Source organism: Macaca mulatta, chromosome 5 (assembly GCF_049350105.2).
Source record: "Macaca mulatta isolate MMU2019108-1 chromosome 5, T2T-MMU8v2.0, whole genome shotgun sequence".
Classification (NCBI taxonomy): domain Eukaryota; kingdom Metazoa; phylum Chordata; class Mammalia; order Primates; family Cercopithecidae; genus Macaca; species Macaca mulatta.
In genome coordinates, this window is record NC_133410.1 from 42,061,653 (window position 1) to 42,076,644 (window position 14,992).

The window sequence follows — 14,992 nt, forward strand, 5'->3', positions numbered from 1 at the left end:
TCTAGCTGTTGCTGTTTGCTGATGATATGATCATACAATTAGAAAACCCTAAAGAGTCATCCCCAAATCTCCTAGAACTGATAAACGAATTCAGTAAAGTTTCAGGATACAAAATCAATGTACACAAATCAGTAGCAGTGCTCTAAGCCAACAGTGACTAAGCTGAGAATTAAATCAAGAACTCAACCCCATTTACAATAGCTGCAACAAACACACAAGCAAACATACAAACAAACAAAAAATGTAGGAATATACCTAATCAAGGAGGTGAAAGACCTCTACAAGGAAAACTACAAAACACTGCTGAAAGCAATAATGATGACAGAAACAAATGGAAACACATCCCATGCTCATGGATGGGTGGAATCAATATTGTGAAAATGACCATACTGCCAAAAGCACTCTAAAATTCAATGCAATTCCCATCAAAATACCAGCATCATTCTTCACAGAACTAGAAAAAAAAATCCTAAAATTCATATGGAACCAAAGAAGAGCCCACATAGCCAAAGCAAGACTAAGCTAAAAGAACAAATCTGGAGACTCCACACCATCTGACTTCAAACTATACTATAAGGCCATAATCACCAAAACAGAATGGTGCTGATATAAAAATAGGCATATAGAGGCTGGGTGCGGTGGCTCACGCCTGTAATCCCAGCACTTTGGGAGGCTGAGGTGGGTGGATCACGAGGTCAGGAGATGGAGACCATCTTGGCTAACACGGTGAAACCCTGTCTCTACTAAAAATACACACAAAAAAGTTAGCCAGGCGTGGTGGTGGGTGCCTTTAGTCCCAGCTACTCAGGAGGCTGAGGCAGGAGAATGCCATGAACCCAGGAGGTGGAGCTTGCAGTGAGCCAAGATTGCACCACTGCACTCCAGCCTGGGTGACAGAGTGAGACTCCATCTCAATAAATAAATAAATAATAAATAAATATAGGCATATAGACCAATGGAACAGAATAAAGAACCCAGAAATAATGCCAAATACTTATAGTCAACTGAACTTTGACCAAGCAAACAAAAACATAAAGTGGGGAAAGGACACCCTGTTCAACAAATGGTGCTGGAATAATTGGCAAGCCACATGTAGAAGAATGAAACTGGATCCTCATCTCTCACCTTATACAAAAATCAACTCAAGATGGATCAAAGACTTAAATCTAAGACCTGAAACCATAAAAATTCTAGAAGAGAACACTGGAAAAACCCTTCTAGACATTGGCTTAGGCAAAGTATTCTTGACCAAGAACCCAAAAGCAAATGCAACAAAAACAAAGATAAATAGGTTGGACTTAAACTAAAAAGCTATTCACAGCAAAAGAAATAATCGGCAGAGTAAAGAGATAACCCACAGGGAGGGAGAAAAATCTTCACAAAGTATGCATCTGACAAAGGACTAATATACAGAATCTTCAAGGAACTCAAACAAAGCAGCAATGAGAAAATAAAAAATCACATCAAAATGTGGGCTAAGGACATGAATAGATAATTCTTAAAAGAAGATATACAAATGACCAATAAACATGAAAAGATGCTCAACATCACTAATTATCAGGGAAATGCAAATCAAAAAAATCACAATATGATACCACCTGCAAGAATTCTCATAATCAAAAAATCAAAAAATAACAGATGTTGGTGTGGATATGGTGAAAAGGGAACACTTTTACTTTGCTGGTAGGAATGTTAACTAGTACAATAACTATAGAAAACGGTGTGGAGATTTCTTAAAGAACTAAAAGTAGATCTAACATTTTATCCAGCAATTTCACTTCATTACCCAGAGGAAAATAAGTCATTATACGAAAAGATACTTGCACGCACATGTTTATAGCGCACACAATTTGCAACTGCAAAAATATGGAACCAGCCCAAATGCCCATCAATCAATGAATGGATAAATAAAATGTGATATATACATATATATACACACACCATGGAATACCACTCAGCCATAAAAAGGAATGAAATAATGGCATGCATAGCAACCTGGATGGAACTGGAGGCCAGTATTGTAAGTGAAGTAACTCAGGAATGGAAAACCAAACATTGTATATTGTCACTTATAAGTGGGAGCTAAGCTATGAGGATGCAAAGGCATAAGAATGATACAATGTACTTTGGGAACTCAGGATGGGGAAAGTGTGGGAGGTGGGTGAGGGATAAAAGACTACACTTTGGGTAGAGTTTACACTGTTCAGGTGACACGTGCACCAAAATCTCAGATATCATCACTAAAGAACTTATCCATGTACCTGAACACTACCTATTTCCCCCAAACCTACTGAAATTAAAAAAAACATAAAAATCAGAATAATTATAAAACTTTCTGAAAATATAGAAATATTTGGCTGAAATGGGACTTGAGTGATGGAGATAAATAGACATGAAATCATTGCAGAATAAAAATATTACAAGTCCCAAATACTAGTGCTATTTTTATACTTAATTTTTTATGAGCAGATTTAAAAAATCAGGTGGTTATATCAATTTAATAAAAATAGTAAAAAATTATTTGGTTTGTCAAATTATAAAAGTGGTTCAATTATAGTTTTTTGAGGAATTAAAATTTCAAGTATAGGTAGATTATAGAGGAATTATAAAACTCAACTAAAAATATTAATGCTTTTAGGAAGAGTTTATTCTATGCCTTGGGAGGAAATATTTCAACATTATACTAGAAACTTTTGTTGCCAAAAAACAGGTATGCTTTGAAATGCTGTGATGTGGTGTTGACAGAATTCAACAGCCAACTTAAAAAGAGCTACCACGGCCAAAATGTGACCGTTTGAGCATCAAAAATAAAATTAAAATTGCAAATGTTAAAACAGCAGAGGCCAAAAGAAGCCATAATTTATAATGATGCTGTATTAATTCATTTTCACACTGCTATAAATATACTGCTTGAGATTCGGTAATTTATAAACAAAAGAGGTTTAATTGACTCACAGTTCCACATGGCTGAGGAGGCCTCAGGAAACTTACAATCATGGTTGAAGGTGAAGGGAAAGCAAGACACAGCCTTACATGGCAGCAGGAGAAAGACGTGGGAGTGGAAGGGCCTGACACTTATCAAACACCCAGATCTCATGAGAGCTCACTCACTATCATGAGAACAGCAAGGGGGAAATCTGCCCCCATGATCCAATTAACCTCCCACCAAGTCCCTCCCTTGACACGTGAGGATTACAATTTGAGATGAGATTTGGGTGGGGACACAGAACCAAACTATATCAGATTTTAAAAAGAAAATGGAACTTTATTTTCTTGTAATATAAACGGTACTATATTCAAGTTAATTTCTTTGGAGAAAAATAATATTTTATCAAATTTCATTTTATACACATACACACACACATACACACACACTCACACATATATAGTAGAAGGATCCTATCCCCCATGTATACTCAGACTTCTAAACTTCTTTCTGAATACCTTCAAAGAACTGAATAAAAATTTACCTAAAAATGCTTCATATCCATCAACTAATTGCATGTGAGGTTACTGAGGAGATTCTATGGCAATATTTTTATTCTTCTGATTTTTTTATCATGTATTTATTCAAAACTTCTGTTTGGATGGAATTCATTGTATTAGCCCAAGTAATTTATAATACTTATATGATTCCAAACAGTCACAATTTAATAAAAATAGACACAAAATTATTTGGCCAAATTATTTTTTTTTTACTTTGCTAGAACTTAAATTTATAAAGCCTACCTTCTTAGAGCATCTTATATATGATGAAATTCAGTATTCTATGGTTTTCACTTGAGCATATTCAACAGGACTGGGTTGCTAGCATTACTAAAAGGACCCTAAAATATTTTATAAAATTGTCCTTCATCTTGGAACTTCAGAAAGAGTTTTTGATTTTAGCACAATGCTTACCATAGTCTCTCAAAGTCCTAAAAAAATACCTGTGGAATGAAGGAATCTTTTAGTGCTGAAGTGGAGAGAATGCTCTTTTACAATTGTGAGTGCTTTTTTGCATATAGCAGGGTATTTTGAAAACATCATTTACTCTCACATATACATTCCAATGTGATGCATTTGTATTCCATTTTGTCTCTTTCATGAAAAACTGTCCATAGCTTGAGGTGAAAGGTAATTGCTGCAAACAAATTCACCAGCTCATTGCTACAGCTTCTCTCCATTTCTCCCATGTAAAAAGTGCTCATTTTTGCAATCTCTTCTTCAGAAAGCTGTGAATCTAAGTACCCAGAACAGTTTGTTCCTTCTCTTTTTCATCTAGAACAAAGAAGTATCAAGGGGATGGAAGAAAGTCCTTCCCCAAGCATCTCAGTGAATATACGTTCCTTTTAAACTGCTTAACCCTTTTTGTTTTAGAAAACTTCTCATTGTTTGATGTCCATGATGATCACTTAGACTAATTCGCAAGCCACTGGACCCAGCAGAGCATGGATATTTCTTAAATTTGAAACAGACAAAGCTCAGAAAGACAAATTTTGTCTCTGAAGCCTTTGTTTACAATTTGTATTGGGTGGGACTTATTTACAGTGCATTGTATCTAGGCAGTGTTGCTGTTGCTTCTTATGCCAAATGAAAGAGGAATGTTGAAGTCTGCAAGACGATATTCTCATTAAATTATTATGATGCTTTTATTTATACAAAGTTAGATAAAAATGACCTCATAGGTTTCTATCAGCTCTGTAATTCAATATCCCCAATGACTGAATTATTTCATCTTAAATCAATGACACTTACAAGAATTTCTAAATTATTGCCTGAACCATAATTTTCACATTTTTTTAGAAGGCAGAAGATCATGGATTAACATAACTGTAGGTTACAGAAGAGAAGCACTGTATATTTTAATACTTGAAATGTATGATCTCTTAATGAATGGTGTAATTTATGGGCCAATGCATGGGCTTTGGATTTTGGGCTGCCCTGTGTTGAGATCCTGGCTTGGTATATCAGTTAGGTTTTTTTGATTGCAGAGAAACAAATATTGCCTAACTTAAGTAAAAAGGAAACTTACTGACAAAGTTTTAAGATATAACAAACTTGAAGATTGGAGAACCGCTTCTTGAGATTGGCAGAAACCAATAGTTTTGGGTGAGTCAAGAAAATAAGAACTAAAGAAAATTTCTCAAGATAGGAAAAGTCAGAGGGGGGTACTGCTTCTGAAGAAATGGAATATCACCATTTTTTAAAAAAAGCCTTGTACCATTTCCTCAAGGGTTAAAGTCCCAGAAAAGAATGTTTGACTAAATATTGTTCCCCAACTAGTACCAGTCTAGTGGAAAGAAGGATCCTCTCCTTCAATTCCTGTAATGAAAGTTGTCAATTTGCCACCTATTAAAATATTCTAAATGAGTCAGATATGATTCCCCAAGAGGAAATTGGAGTGCTGCAAGAAAGGGATAATGGATGTTGGGGGCCAAAGAGCAACAAATATACATTATGCATGGCTACTTACTAGCAGCATGATGATTGGCAAGTTATGTAACCTTTCTAAGCCTCAGTCTTCTTATCTATAAAATGGCAACAATAACAATTTCTACTTTCTTGGATTATTGTATTAAATGAAATAATATATGGACAATCTGAGGCTCATAGTAATCATACCATACATATAGGCTATCATGATTATTATTTTGTAGTTTCTACAGTCCTTTTGCAGACATTTGTTTATTAATTTCTCACAATATCCTGTTAGATAACTATAATAGTTATTATCCTTGATTTATGGATGAGAAACATGGACTTAGAAGGAGTTTCCCAAAACCTAAAGCCTGGTGTTCTCTGAAATTCCACGTACTTTCTTCTGTGGAGTGCCTCATGTCACTGAAATATCATTTTGGAGAAAAAACAAAAAGCAACGCTGTGACACAGCATTGAGCAATAGTCAGAACTAGATAATATTCAGATAGAGCTCTTACAGCAATAGGATCTTTTGCTCACTGCTTGGTGAAGGCCAATCCAGCTCTTGTGGACATTGACTGGAAGTGGACGTCCTGATGAACACTCACAGGATGGTGTCAATGTTGCAGTGCAATTCTGTGACCTTGAGGTTTTAGTGCAAAGATATCCAAGCTGATAAAACTGTGCTTTAAAAGTATAGTTTTGATACTGATACCTATTAACAAAATGTGAGAGTACAGAAAAGCAGTCTGTCATGTACCATAGAATTTTTTAAAGCAATCCACTTCTCTGTGTGTGGGCAGGTCTGGATTCATTTTTAGTTTCACACCTGCACATCCATGCATAAGGGTGGGACATACTGTTTAATAACAAGTATGCTTTCTGTCCTGAGTTTTACTATCTTGCAACATGGCATCTTTGTCTTGGTGAATATTTACCCAGTCTAGGAAGCTGTTTTCAGGATCCAAAAGACAGTATTCTCCAGTGAGCATTCTCCAGCTTCCCACTTCTGCGATCCATCTTCCTTTACTGATCTCTCTGGTACAAGAAAGCAGAATTGTTCTTGTAACAAACAAAGTCAGCAATATCTAACTGTGTTTTTAGCAAGAAAGGGACCAGAAGGCTGGGAGAATTGACTGATTTCTTGTTGATCCTCCTGATTTTTTATGTTTATTCCTTAAAGAATCTGAAGCGAGATTTTGAAAACTGTCCATGTTACTAATTTTCTTTTAAGACCTCTAGGCTGCCTGGTTCTTTTGCATTCTCCTCTGTACTCACTCTTTGCTGCCTTATATGTGAATTCTTAACATTTGAGGTGGTGCCTCCTGTGAGACTATGGACTCCATGAGAGCTAGAGGCAATCTCTTGTCCACTTTTTGAATCCTTTAAGTGCACTTCAAAGTGGAATCTGTGGACCAACAGCAGAGACATCACCACGGAGCTTGTCAGAACTGTAGAATGGCAGACGCAACAGTATATGCATTTTAATAAGCTCTCTAGATGCTTTGTGTGCACATTTAAAATTGAGCAACATTGCTCTTCAGCACTTTTGAAACAATGCATGTTAAATAGTAATGAAGATAGTAAAGTATGTGAGGTCAATAATTATTATTTATGAAATCATCTTCATGGCCATTTCTTTACCTCCTCAACATTCCCTTGTAACATCCTAGAAGCAATGAAACTTTTGAAGACATATGAAGTTGGCAATTTCAGAATCCACTTGCACAACTCAAAAAAAGGAAAGCAAAAAGAAAATCGAAATAAGTGATCATCTAGTGAGGAGTGCTGGAGGAAGAGTCATTATTTGTTAAGTTCATGTTCTTTACGATTATCATGAGCTTCAAAGAGCAATAGGCTGCTAAGCCACAGCTGAATTTCCCTCACTGCCCCATTTCAGTCTCAATAAATTCATTCACTTTTATCCGTTTCATCTATCACATTTTCTGTGCATGCTTTATTTACGCAAAAGAATCACATTATAAAATATATACATGTCTTAGTTCATTTGTGCTGCTACCACAAAATGCAAAATACCTGAGACTGGATAATTTATAAAGAACAGAAATTTATTTTTCATAGTTCTGGAGGTAGAGAAGTTCAAGATCAAGGTGCCAGCAGGTTGGGATATCTGCATCTTCCAAGAGGAAGGAACACTGGGTCCTCATGTTGCAGAGAACAGAAGAGCAAGAGAAACAGATGCAGCATGAAGCCTCTTTTGTGAGGGCCTTAATATCATTCATAAAGGGAAGAGCTCTTATCAACTAATCACCTCTTAAAGACCCCATTTCTTAAATCTATCACATTGACCGTTAAGTTTCAACCCCTGAAATCTGGAGGGGACACATTCAAACCATGGCAATACACAAAAAATAACACAGAATAATCCCCACTCCGAGCCCCAAAAGCCAAATTTAAAAGCGACTTTGCTAGGCCATGCATTATAATATCACAAAAATAGGTTAATAAATGTGTTTCAGTTGGTATATGGTATATGAATTGAACAATACTTTAACAATAGAAGTGTGTCAGTGATTCTTTCTCTGTTTCTTTCTCTGTTTCTTGAATTTCTTGTGTAGGGTGCTGGCTATTTTGTTTATCCACAGGGTTCATTCTGGTGTTGATTATGACTGTGTGAACTCAAACTTCTGTTCCGAGGAGTTATTTTAGTTGACTTGAGTTCTGTTCAATATTTATTGATTGCATGCTTTGTGTCAAGCACTGTGGTAGGAGCTGGGCATACAAAAATGAATATGACAGTTCGTGTCTTCCAGGAACGTGTGGGCTGCTGGGCTAGAAAGTTACTAAACAGAGCATGTCAAGAAAATAATTTAAGACTTTTGATAGAGGGATACTCAGAGTTCTGTGGGTCTTAGGAGATGGGCATTGTATGATTGGATGGGAGTAAAGAAAGCCTCACTAGGGAGGTGAATCTTAGATTTTGTTTTGAATGAGCAGTGGGAGTTAAGTAAATAAGTGAATGCTGCAAAGAGTCTAAGTAGAAGATATAGTGAGAATATAAATGCTGATGGTGTGAAACAGCATGGTCTGTTCTGGAAACTTTGCCAAGATGCAAATTGTAATGTAATAGAGGCATATGATGAGGTCAAAGAGAAAAGCTAGAGCCCCAGTGTGAAAATCTCTGGAAAATATTTACCGAACTCACCATACTTTAATTATTTATAGGTATGTGACATCATAAATTGTACGCTAGAAAAAAATTTCATTGGCTCAAAAGAAAATTGCATGAATGTTTCAACCTTATTGTAAAAGTATTTTCTCTTTTTCATTAGGATGGGTTTATGTTCCTCAATAGGGAAACGGCTTATGAAGTTACACCACTTCACAGCATAGTGAGGGAGCCATAAACGCACTGGGAATAAAACCTGTTATTCAATAAGATAGTATACACATCAACACTGCATTTTTTTGGTAGGCATTAGAAGTAGCACTTAACAGTTTGCGTGAATCATTTTGATGTAGATATACATGACTGTAATGGTGTAGAGTGGTGAGCTGACCTATGGAAAAGGAATAAACATTAAGCTTTGCTTTTGCAGAAACTACAACTGATGCATTGCAACGTCTAGAAAATTTACAGCACAGATATCAAAGAAAGGTATATTATTATTAATTATTTCACATCATAAGAGGAAGAAATAAAATACTTGTGTATCCCCCATATATCCTCCACTTTTTTTTTGGCTAAGGAAATTATTTACACTAAAAATCAAACTCCATGGGGATAATATATGGTGTTTTTCCTTCTGTTGAATTCAAAACACATAAAAACATAGTGAGCACTCAAGAATTATATACTAAACAAATAATGCATAAGCTGAGTTTTTCTTTGCAATATCTTATTTGGTAGATTCTACCCTCCATAAAATACTAAAAACTATAGAGATTAATGCCCTTGGGAGCACAGAGATAAGTAGTGTCTTGTAGAGTTGGTCCCCTATTGTTCAGATAATTCATTCTCTGTTGAGCAAAGCAAGGGGGTGCTGTATAAAATTTGAATTGGAGGGTGAAGCAAGATGGCCGAATAGGAACAGCTCCAATCTCAAGCTCCCAGCTTGAGCGACACAGAAGACAGGTGATTTCTGCATTTTCAACTGAGGTACCAGGTTCATCTCACTAGGGAGTGCAGGACAATCGGTGCTGGTCAGCTGGTGCAGACCGACCGGTGAGAGCTGAAGCAGGGCAAGGCATCCCCTCACTGGGGAAGTGCAAAGGGGAAGGGAATCCCTTTTCCTAGCCAAGGGAAACTGAGACACAAAACACCTGGAAAATCGGGTAACTCCCACCCTAATACTGCGCTTTACCAAAGGTCTTAGCAAATGGCACACCAGGAGATTATATCCAACACCTGGCCGGGAGGGTCCCACGCCCGCGGAGCCTCCCTCATTGCCAGCACAGCAGTCTGAGATCTAACTGCAAGGCAGCAGCAAGGCTGGGGGAGGGGCGCCCGCCATTGCTGAGGCTTAAGTAGGTAAACAAAGCCACCGGGAAGCTCTAACTGGGTGGAGCCCACAGCAGCTCAAGGAGGCCTGCCTGTCTCTGTAGACTCCACCTCTGAGGACAGGGCACAGGTAAAAAAAAAGAGGCAGAAACCTCAGCAGATGTAAATGACCCTGTCTGACCACTCTGAAGAGAGCAGTGGATCTTGCGAAATGGAGGTTGAGATCTGAGAACAGACAGACTGCCTGCTCAAGTGGGTCCCTGACCCCTGAGTAGCCTAACTGGGAGATATCCCCCACGAGGTGCAGACCGACACCCCGCACCTTGCACGGCAGGATACACCCCTAAGACGAAGCTTCCAGAGCAAGATCAGACAGGAACACTTGCTGTTCAGCAATATTCTATCTTCTGCAGCCTCTGCTGCTGATACCCAGGCAAACAGGGTCTGGAGTGGACCCCAAGCAATCTCCAACAGACCTATAGCTGAGGGTCCTGACTGTTAGAAGGAAAACTAACAAACAGAAAGGACACCAACACCAAAACCCCATCAGTACGTCACCAACATCAAAGACCAAAGGCAGATAAAACCACAAAGATGGGGAAAAAGCAGGGCAGAAAAGCTGAAAATTAAAAAAATAAGAGCGTATCTCCCCTCCAAAGGAATGCAGCTCATCACCAGCAACGGATCAAAGCTGGACGGAGAATGACTTTGACGAGTTGAGAGAAGAAGGCTTCAGTCCATCAAACTTCTCAGAGCTAAAGGAGGAATTACGTACTCAGCTCAAAGAAACTAAAAATCTTGAAAAAAGAATGGAAGAATGGATAACTATAATAATGCAGAGAAGGCCATAAACGAACTGACAGAGATAAAAACCATGACACGAGAAATACGTGACAAATGCACAAGCTTCAGTAACTGACTCAATCAACTGGAAGAAAGAGTATCAGCAATTGAGGATCAAATGAATGAAATGAAGCGAGAAGAGAAGTCTAGAGAAAAAAGAGGAAAAAGAAATGAACAAAGACTTCAAGAAGTATGGGATTATGTGAGAAGACCAAATCTATGTCTGATTGGGGTGCCTGGAAGTGAGGGGGAAAATGTAATCAAGTTGGAAAACACACTTCAGGATATCATCCAGGAGAACTTCCCCAACCTAGTAAGGCAGGCCAACATTCAAATTCAGGAAATACCGAGAACGCCACAAAGATACTCCTTGAGAAGAGCAACTCCAAGATACATAATTGTCAGATTCACCAAAGTTGAAATGAAGGAAAAAATGTTAAGGGCAGCCAGAGAGAAAGGTTGGGTTACCCACCATAAAGGGAAGCCCATCATAATAATAGCAGATCTCTCGGCAGAAACTCTACAAGCCAGAAGAGAGTGGGGACCAATATTCAACATTACTAAAGGAAAGAATTTTCAACCCAGAATTTCATATCCAGCCAAACTAAGTTTCATAAGTGAAGGAGAAATAAAATCCTTTACAGACAGGCAAATGCTTAGAGATTTTGTCACCACCAGGCCTGCCCTACAAGAGATCCTGAAGGAAGCACTAAACATGGAAAGGAACAACTGGTATCAGCCATTGCAAAAACATGCCAAAATGTAAAGACCATCGATGCTAGGAAGAAACTGCATCAACTAACGAGCAAAATAACCAGCTAATATCACAATGACAGGATCAAGTTCACATATAACAATATTAACCTTAAATGTAAATGGACTAAATGGTCCAATGAAAAGACACAGACTGGCAAATTGGATAAAGAGTCAAGACCCATCAGTTTGCTGTATTCAGGAGACCCGTCTCACATGCAGAGACACACATAGGCTCAAAATAAAGGGATGGAGGAAGATCTACCTAGCAAATGGAGAACAAAAAAAAAAGCAGGGGTTGCAATCCTAGTCTCTGATAAAACAGATTTTAAACCATCAAAGATCAAAAGAGACAAAGAAGGCCATTACATAATGGTAAAGGGATCAATTCAACAGGAAGAGCTAACTATCCTAAATATATATGCACCCAATACATGAGCACCCAGATTCATAAAGCAAGTCCTTAGAGACTTACAAAGAGACTTAGACTCCCATACAATAATAATGGGAGACTTCAACACTCCACTGTCAACATTAGAGAGATCAACGAGACAGAAAGTGAACAAGGATATTAAGGAATTGAACTCAACTCTGCACCAAGCGGGCCTAATAGACATCTACAGAACTCTCCACCCCAAATCAACAGAGTATACATTCTTCTCAGCACCACATTGCACTTATTCCAAAGTCGACCACATAGTTGGAAGTAAAGCAGTCCTCAGCAAATGTGAAAGAACAGAAATTATAACAAACTGTCTCTCAGACCACAGTGCAATCAAACTAGAACTCAGGACTAAGAAACTCAATCAAAACCACTCAACACCATGGAAACTGAACAACCTGCTCCTGAATGACTACTGGGTACATAATGAAATGAAAGCAGAAATAAATATGTTCTTTGAAACCAATGAGAACAAAGATACAACACACCAGAATCTCTGGGACACATTTAAAACAGTGTGTAGAGGGAACTTTATAGCACTAAATGCCCACAAGAGAAAGCTGGAAAGATCTAAAATTGACACTCTAACATCACAATTAAAAGAACTAGAGAAACAAGAGCAAACATATTCAAAAGCTAGCAGAAGGCAAGAAGTAACTAAGATCAGAGCAGAACTGAAGGAGATAGAGATGCAAAAAACCCTCCAAAAAATCAATGAATCCAGGAGTTGGTTTTATGAAAAGATCAACATAATTGATAGACCTCTAGCAAGACTAATAAAGAAGAAAGGAGAGAAGAATCAAATAGATGTAATAAAAAATGATAAAGGGGATATCACCACTGACCCCACAGATATACAAACTACCATCAGAGAATACTATAAACACCTCTATGCAAATAAAGTAGAAAATCTAGAAGAAATGGATAATTTCCTGGACACTTACACTCTCCCAAGACTAAACCAGGAAGAGGTTGAATCCCTGAATATACCAATAGTAGGCTCTGAAATTGAGGCAATAATTAATAGCCTACCAACCAAAAAAAGTCCAGGACCAGACAGATTGACAGCCGAATTCTACTGGAGGTACAAGGAGAAGCTGGTACCATTCCTTCTGAAACTATTACAATCAATAGAAAAAGAGGGAATCCTCCCTAACTCATTTTATGAGGCCAACATCATCCTGATACCAAAGCCTGGCAGAGACACAACAAAAAAAGAGAATTTTAGACCAATATCCCTGATGAACATTGATGCAAAAATCCTCAATAAAATACTGGCAAACTGAATCCAGCAGCACATCAAAAAACTTATCCACCATGATCAAGTGGGCTTCATCCCGGGGATGCAAGCCTGGTTCAATATACACAAATCAATAAACATAATCCAGCATATAAACAGAACCAAAGACAAAAACCACATGATTATCTCAATAGATGCAGAAAAGGCTTTTGACAAAATTCAACAGCCCTTCATGCTAAAAACTCTCAATAAATTCGGTATTGATGGAACGTATCTCAAAGTAATAAGAGCTATTCATGACAAACCCACAGCCAATATCATACTGAATGGGCAAAAACTGGAAGCATTCCCTTTGAAAACTGGCACAAGACAGGGATGCCCTCTCTCACCACTCCTATTCAACATAGTGTTGGAAGTTCTGGCCAGGGAGATCAGGCAAGAGAAAGAAATCAAGGGTATTCAGTTAGGAAAAGAAGAAGTCAAATTGTCCCTGTTTCCAGATGACATGATTGTATATTTAGAAAACCCCATTTTCTCAGTCCACAATCTCCTTAAGCTGATAAGGAACTTCAGCAAAGTCTCAGGATACAAAATTAACATGCAAAAATCACAAGCATTCTTATACAGCAGTAACAGACAAACAGTGAGCCAAATCATGAATGAACTTCCATTCACAATTGCTTCAAAAGAATAAAATACCTAGGAATCCAACTTACAAGGGATGTAAAGGACCTCTTCAAGGAGAACTACAAACCACTGCTCAGTGAAATAAAAGAGGACACAAACAAATGGAACAACATACCATGCTCATGGATAGGAAGAACAATATTGTGAAAATGGCCATACTGCCCAAGCTAATTTACAGATTCAATGCCATCCCCATGAAGCTACCAATGACTTTCTTCACAGAATTGGAAAAAACTGCTTTAAAGTCATATGGAACCAAAAAAGAGCCTGCATTGCCAAGACAATCCTAAGTCAAAAGAACAAAGCTGGGGGCATCATGCTACCTGACTTCAAACTATACTACAAGGCTACCGTAACCAAAACAGCATGGTACTGGTACCAAAACAGAGATATAGACCAATGGAAGAGAACAGAGCCCTCAGAAATAATACCACACATCTACAGCCATCTGATCTTTGACAAACCTGACAAAAACAAGAAATGGGGAAAGGATTCCCTATTTAATAAATGGTGCTGGGAAAATAGACTAGCCATAAGTAGAAAGCTGAAACTGGATCCTTTCCTTACTCCTTATACAAAAATTAATTCAAGATGAATTAGAGACTTAAATGTTAGACCTAATACCATAAAAACTCTAGAAGAAAACCTAGGTAATACCATTCAGGACATAGGCATGGGCAAGGACTTCATGTCTAAAACACCAAAAGCAACGGCAAGAAAAGCCAAAATTGACAAATGGGATCTCATTAAACTAAAGAGCTTCTGCACAGCAAAAGAAACTACTATCAGAGTGAACAGCTAGCCTTCGGAATGGGAGAAAATTTTTGCAATCTACTCATCAGACAAAGGGCTAATATCCAGAACCTACAAAGAACTCAAACAAATTTACAAGAAAAAATCAAACAACCCCATCAAAAAGTGGGCAAAGGATATGAACAGACATTTCTCAAAAGAGGACATTCATACAGCCAACAGACACATGAAAAAATGCTCATCATCACTGACCATCAGAGAAATGCAAATCAAAACAACAATGAGATACCATCTGACACCAGTTAGAATGGCAATCATTAAAAAGTCAGGAAACAACAGATGCTGGAGAGGATGTGGAGAAATAGGAACACTTTTACACTGTTGGTGGGATTGTAAACTAGTTCAACCATTG